This window comes from Neodiprion virginianus, chromosome 4 (genome assembly GCF_021901495.1).
Source record: "Neodiprion virginianus isolate iyNeoVirg1 chromosome 4, iyNeoVirg1.1, whole genome shotgun sequence".
NCBI lineage: Eukaryota > Metazoa > Arthropoda > Insecta > Hymenoptera > Diprionidae > Neodiprion > Neodiprion virginianus.
Window position 1 is genome coordinate 2,437,781 of NC_060880.1, and position 5,939 is coordinate 2,443,719.

At 40.1% G+C, this 5,939-nt stretch overlaps 1 protein-coding gene across 2 annotated transcripts in view; it reads right to left on the reverse strand.

Moving 5' to 3' along the window:
- The window catches only part of LOC124304096 (MICAL-like protein 1), a 26,281-nt gene extending 24,030 nt beyond the window's left edge, over positions 1 to 2,251 (reverse strand). Inside the window, exon 1 of one of the 2 annotated variants that reach the window (XM_046762122.1) lies at positions 2,032 to 2,244. The gene's annotated coding sequence lies outside the window, so the exon portion shown is untranslated. Of the gene's footprint in view, positions 1 to 2,031 lie in introns of both variants that reach the window. The other variant, XM_046762124.1, reaches the window with a different exon arrangement.
- Positions 2,252 to 5,939: the final 3,688 nt, after the last annotated feature.

The following is a 5,939-nucleotide window of genomic DNA, read 5'->3' on the forward strand; positions in this document are numbered from 1 at the left end:
TTAGAAAATTTTGCCCTATACAGTGTGTCGGCTTTAAGCACGGCTCTACGGAGCAGATATAGTAAAACAATATACTATTTACCGTTACTAAACGCTTTCGATCGTTCTCAGCACGCGCCGCGAGTAGCCGTGAACGAGTCCAAAAGAAAGTCAACTCGCTCTGTGCTCTTGATAACGCCCGTAGCTGTCAACGACTCGTTCCAGTTAATACTCAAAAACGGATATAGGTGTGTATAAATGTATAATGTGTAGTGTCAGCTCACTTTCTTCACGTTTTAGCAACTCTCTGCTCTATCGAACATCCGGAGAGTTGAATTATTATCGAGCGTTAATTCTTTTTTCTCTCACTCTCTCTCTTTCTCTTTTTCCAGCGCCGGGAAAATAATTTTCCGCCCTCGCATTCGATCAGCTCGAATTATTATCTCAGCGGATTGGGAAACTGTTTTACCTTGGAACGATCGTTATACCCTCAGGATTACCCGACCGTTTCGGGTATACAAAATTGATTTATTAACAAGCGCTAATTTCGCATCGATTTCACACCAAACTACCCGCGGCACAAATTATACACTTTCGAATATGCTTGATGTATACATACCGAGTTTTCATCATCTATCACTCCAAACGCTGCTACTATACGTATTCCTATGTTTCATCGATCGTCGAATTTATAACTCGAGAAAATAATTAAACAGACATATAGTGGTATTATAATTCGTATGCCGTCTGGCGAATGAAATGTAAAAACGTCACACGTATACTCCGACTTCCTGCACCACCTTTGTAACAACACTCTGTTCCATTTTACACATTATATGCACCATCAGACGTGCTGTCGAAACGCTATTGTTTACAGGTCACGCATCGCCACCGTGTGTATACGATAAAACGCACGTCACACACGCGTGACTGAGTCGAGTAGTTGCATGTAGGTGGTGTGCAGTGCTGGCACGGCTTGTATATACGCATACATTCACGTTAAAGTACATTAAAAGTACACTTAAAGTACGCAATACGCATACATACAACACATACATACCTATACGCTTTAACTCAAATATATGCAAACGAATAACAATCACTTTCTGTACAACAGTTGAACGGACGTTGTTGTGTACACACTGCATACATACGCTTTTTCAATAGGCTTCCAGCAATGCTGCAGCTGATGTGACACGAAACAAGCATCGATGGGGTACAAGAAAAAAACAAAAAAAAAAAAATACTCGTCACGCAACGGCACGCAATTTATTGTATACGCGAGTAGCAGGTATGTTTTGAATGAAATAACGCGCATCCGAATACCGAACAATACTTTGAACTTTCAATGAGTTTCCATAACGATGCTGCTGCGTGTTCTGTATAATACAATACATAGGTGTGCACCTCCGGAACGATGCGAGAACGAGATGATATTTGGATTGTAAAAATTTTCGAGGTTCACGTAGTATCTTCGTACATAATTGTTACTGTACAATTCGGGGGCGCAACAGGTGATTGAAGCCGAAACGCGCGATTGTAACACGTTTGGATGTTACGGAAATAAATCCGGTTCGTTGAGGAATAAAGAAGCGACCGAGACATCAGGCAAAAACTAAAAGATGGTAATAATGCGCTTAATTCTGTAAAAACAGGACTGATTTTACAATAATGTTATAATTTTACGAGAGCTTTTATATATATCTTTTATCCCACGATGATTATACTAGATCATTAGAAAGGGGAGCTAAACGGGTGATTTCACCCTTTGTAACAGTATAATAGAATAGAGAGAGAAATCTATTATCTGTTATATTCTTGCATATACACTGTAAAAAATGGCGGTGTTAAAATTGAGCGATAGTAGCTGCGGTGTGGACTATTATAGAACATTTTTTGCAATTAATTCAGAACTTGAACGTCAAATAGTGTTTGCCTGGCTCCAAACAATATTCTATACAAGTTCACGACGTATTTTTTTTTTTTTTTGTTTTTTACAGTCTACCTATACAGTTATCGTGCGCATGCAGAATGTATGTCAATTATACTCACGGATTTGACGTAGGGCTATTCCGCTGCGAGGGATTAAGTCTCGAGTAAAACCTGCGTGCGACGAACTTCACAATCGAGCTTTCCTGACTCTAATGCCACGCCGATCCGTCTCGCAGACGCACTGCTCGTAACTAACTCGGCTTTCGTTCCTTCCCTCTCCTCTCTCACTCGCTCTCTTTCCATTCACGCGCGTTTCCCTCTCTTCTTCGTCCGTTCACTGTTGCGACCAATGCGAAATCGGGCGAAACTGCAACGATTCAATTGGCAATGAGCATCGTGTGCGGTTTGCCAGCAGCTGCGGTGCATCCTTCGAGATTAATACCGATTAAAGGAGCTCTCCTCGAGTGAACCGCGGAACTGCAGAGAATGGTTAAATCGTCTGCGGATGATGATCGTACATACATTGTCATTGACATACTGTTTTCAATTTTTATCATACTGTTACAACTGCAGTTTAATCTCCTCATATTTAATCCAAATACGGGCACAGTAGAACCTCGCTTATCCGAATTAATTGGGATCGAATCTAGTTTGTATAACTGAAATACAATTATCATCTTAAGGTATAATAATGTATACGTCAACACAAATTTAAATCGACAAACAGTCCGTAATAAACATCTAAATACATGTCGAACCTCTTTCAAATGCCGAACGATCATTTTATTGTTTTGGTTCTATGTAGTCATTTATTGTCAATTGACGAACGCCTGCTCCTGCACACTTTTTTAGCAAGCAACAAAAATGTATTTCTTTAGCTAACCTTCGGATAATTGAGCATTCGAGTAAATCAAGTCATGGTTCGGATAATCGAGGATTCGGATGACCCTATAATATCATTCTGCAATTCGCGAAAGAAACAAACCTTGGGTTACGTAAAATGTGGTATACATGTGTCAAGTATTGGTATAGAAGCACTGCAGTTATCTTCCTTGTAGTTTTGCTGACATCCTGCAGGAAGCGCCATCCAAACTTGGTTGCGGATATTGAATAGATACATTCTTCCGTCATGCCAAGATGCTTCTGCAGTATGTAAGGCTGGTTTCGTCGACCCTCGAGTCTGCCACATCCATACCGCAACCTCTAACCATGGACTTTGTTGTACAGTTTCCGGAGCTCATTGGTCCAGCAAGGTCAGCAACAAGCGTCCTTCGTTCTCCTAATTCGGGTAAATCGGCGGAATATAAGTTTCCTGCAAGAGCGAAATTTCATTTTGTTATTGTAATATATGTATAACATAATAAGTAAGCGAACTTGAACCTAAATCTCCATATATTTTTATAGTAGTTTGTTAGATTCTACTCTCCATTTCTTTTGTTATATTCGAATCCGACGTACAGGTAACCGCGTGTAGGGTTTATTGATGTAAACTTATTTTTATGTTTATGATACTTGTGTAAACTTTGGAATACAATAAATAAATAAATAAAAAATGAATGCAGTTATCAGGAAATCATGTGGTAAAATCAGTATCGTTACAACAACGTGAATAGATGTCGTTAATTGAGATTCCAATAAAACTTGGCTGTAATAGTTGTATTTCAATTTGGTTGTATACAATTGTCATTTATACAACATTTTTCTCTTAACAATTGCAACAAGTATTCGTTTGCTTACGCTCGTTTTATCACGTTTCTTTCGGTCATGATGAAGCGGAGTATGTTAAAAATTGAAAACGGTTAGCGACTCTGCGTGGTAAGTACACAGGAAATTTTTTCCCAAGGTAGGTTTAATCCACATCGCGCCAAACCTTCGATCGACGAATCGTTTTACTGTAACCTTAAACATCGCGCTCCCTTATATGGTCAGGATATTCAAGGACTTTTATCTGCCGAGGTTCTGTGTACGTACTCCAGCTGATTCCGGATGTGACACGTACCAAACGAGTGATTACTATGAGAAATAATTGGCAAGGCGATAGATAAACGAGCGTTGGATTTATTAAGCTGCAAAATTGATTCGGGGCTTATAATAGACCGTTCGTATTGCGAACTGTGAATAGAGCGAATTTTCCTTTTGTTGTTCTATAATCAAGGAAATTTCCCGCCTTTCCCAGGTTTTTCAGTCAAAAGTCTTGTAATATTCCCTGACCAATTCGAATAAATTATTTATAGCAAATTGAAAAAAATATGTAACGTAACGAAATATGTAAAGAAAAATTTGTATTCAATGTGATTTATCTAAAGCTTAAAAAAATTGTGCGCCGTATTTGTATTAAAAAAAATATAGCGAACTATTCCCTGACTTTCCGAAAAAAAACCTGATATTTCCCTGACTATTCCAGAATTTGAGAACTCCATGACATTTCCCGGTTTTCTAAAAATTCTCTGACCAATGGCCACCCTGTATAATATACCAACAAGATCACCTCATGATTACTTATAGCTGCATCTTGGGTTAATTTTAATTTTAGGTCTCTTGGCTCGACCAGTAAATTTTCAGTCTCGCGACCTCTTTAATTGACAAGAATTAGTACTACTTAGACTGACGCGGTTACAACTTGTACACCAACACGCTCTACATCACGTCATTCTCATATGACACAATCGGATTTTGTATGCAACTGCATATATAATTAATATACGCGTGGTTTCAAATTTCGCTGACATTACATAGAACCGATTTTTATTCAAGCAATATTGCTTTACTGTTATTCTCGATCAAACAGCTAGCAAATAAAAAATATATCAAGGGCAAACGGCAGACTCAAATTTTTAGCGCCTGACTGCAAGCAGCCCAACTGCACTAGCTGTGTGCCTGTTTGCAGGGGTTGCAGGAGTAGTTCTGCGACTAAAGAATTAAATCGCTCGACACTGAGACGCTGCAAACGAAACGATGATCACGTCTTGATAAGATTCGTAAAACGATTTCTTCGAATTGGACGTGTATAAATGCAATTTTTTTCATACAACATACACAAGATAGTTACGTTATACGTGTATTATTCAGAAAAACTGGAATTTCAGATTCCACTTAACGAATGCATCACGAGTACGGATTTTTATACTACATCTAATTATCGTTCCAGATCGTACGACTAGCCGAACATGGGGAGTAAATAGGCGGCTAGGTAGATAGGTATAGATATATAAATATGTATACAGGTATAGCGGCTCAGCCACATGTTTCTAAGCCCAAAAAATCAATAATATAACCGTTTGCCTTCGTATATAGGTAAGCCTGCGTATAGGTATACCGTATGTAGTCCCGACGTCGTTATCGGCGGAGGGCAAGAAAAAAAAGAGAAGAAAAAAAGAACAGCAACTTCTTATATAGCAATTTTTGGCGAAATTTCATTTCTCGAAGGATTATTATATCCTGGTAGGAAAATATGTTTACCTTATACAGATATCTTTCCAATATGTTGTACTATAATAATCGGACGAAACATGGATTAATTGACGATATTTCCATTCATTGAACGACTACAGCGTTGTTTAGATATGCACCGCGGACGTCTGTTAATTATACAAGTTATACGGGTGTAAGGGAATCGGAGTAGGAGATAAGAAGAGATCGGGTTATGTTTGTTTCTTTTCAGAGGCAGGAGTGGGCCGTTGATTGCGTAAAAGTTACGTAGGTACCAAGCACCTCGGCACCTCTGCAGCTGCTGGGTTTGATTACGTTACCCTCCCCCCTAATGATTTTCCCCGCTGTAGGAGCGTCGCGTGGCTCCGGTTCGGATGGCGGGAGCGAAATCGGCGTCGTCGAGATTCCGCGAACGAGGAGGCGACGGCGTTCGAGTCAAGTCGCGTGTTGCAGCCAGTGTATAGTTGATCAATAGTCTGACGGCGGACGGAAATCCGGAGGGGGGCGGCGGCGGCGGCGTCGGTGGCGTCGCGACGCACCGCGCAAGCTCTGGAGGTCGGGGAACCTCCCGAGTCGGAGGAGAGCTTTCGCCACCGAGC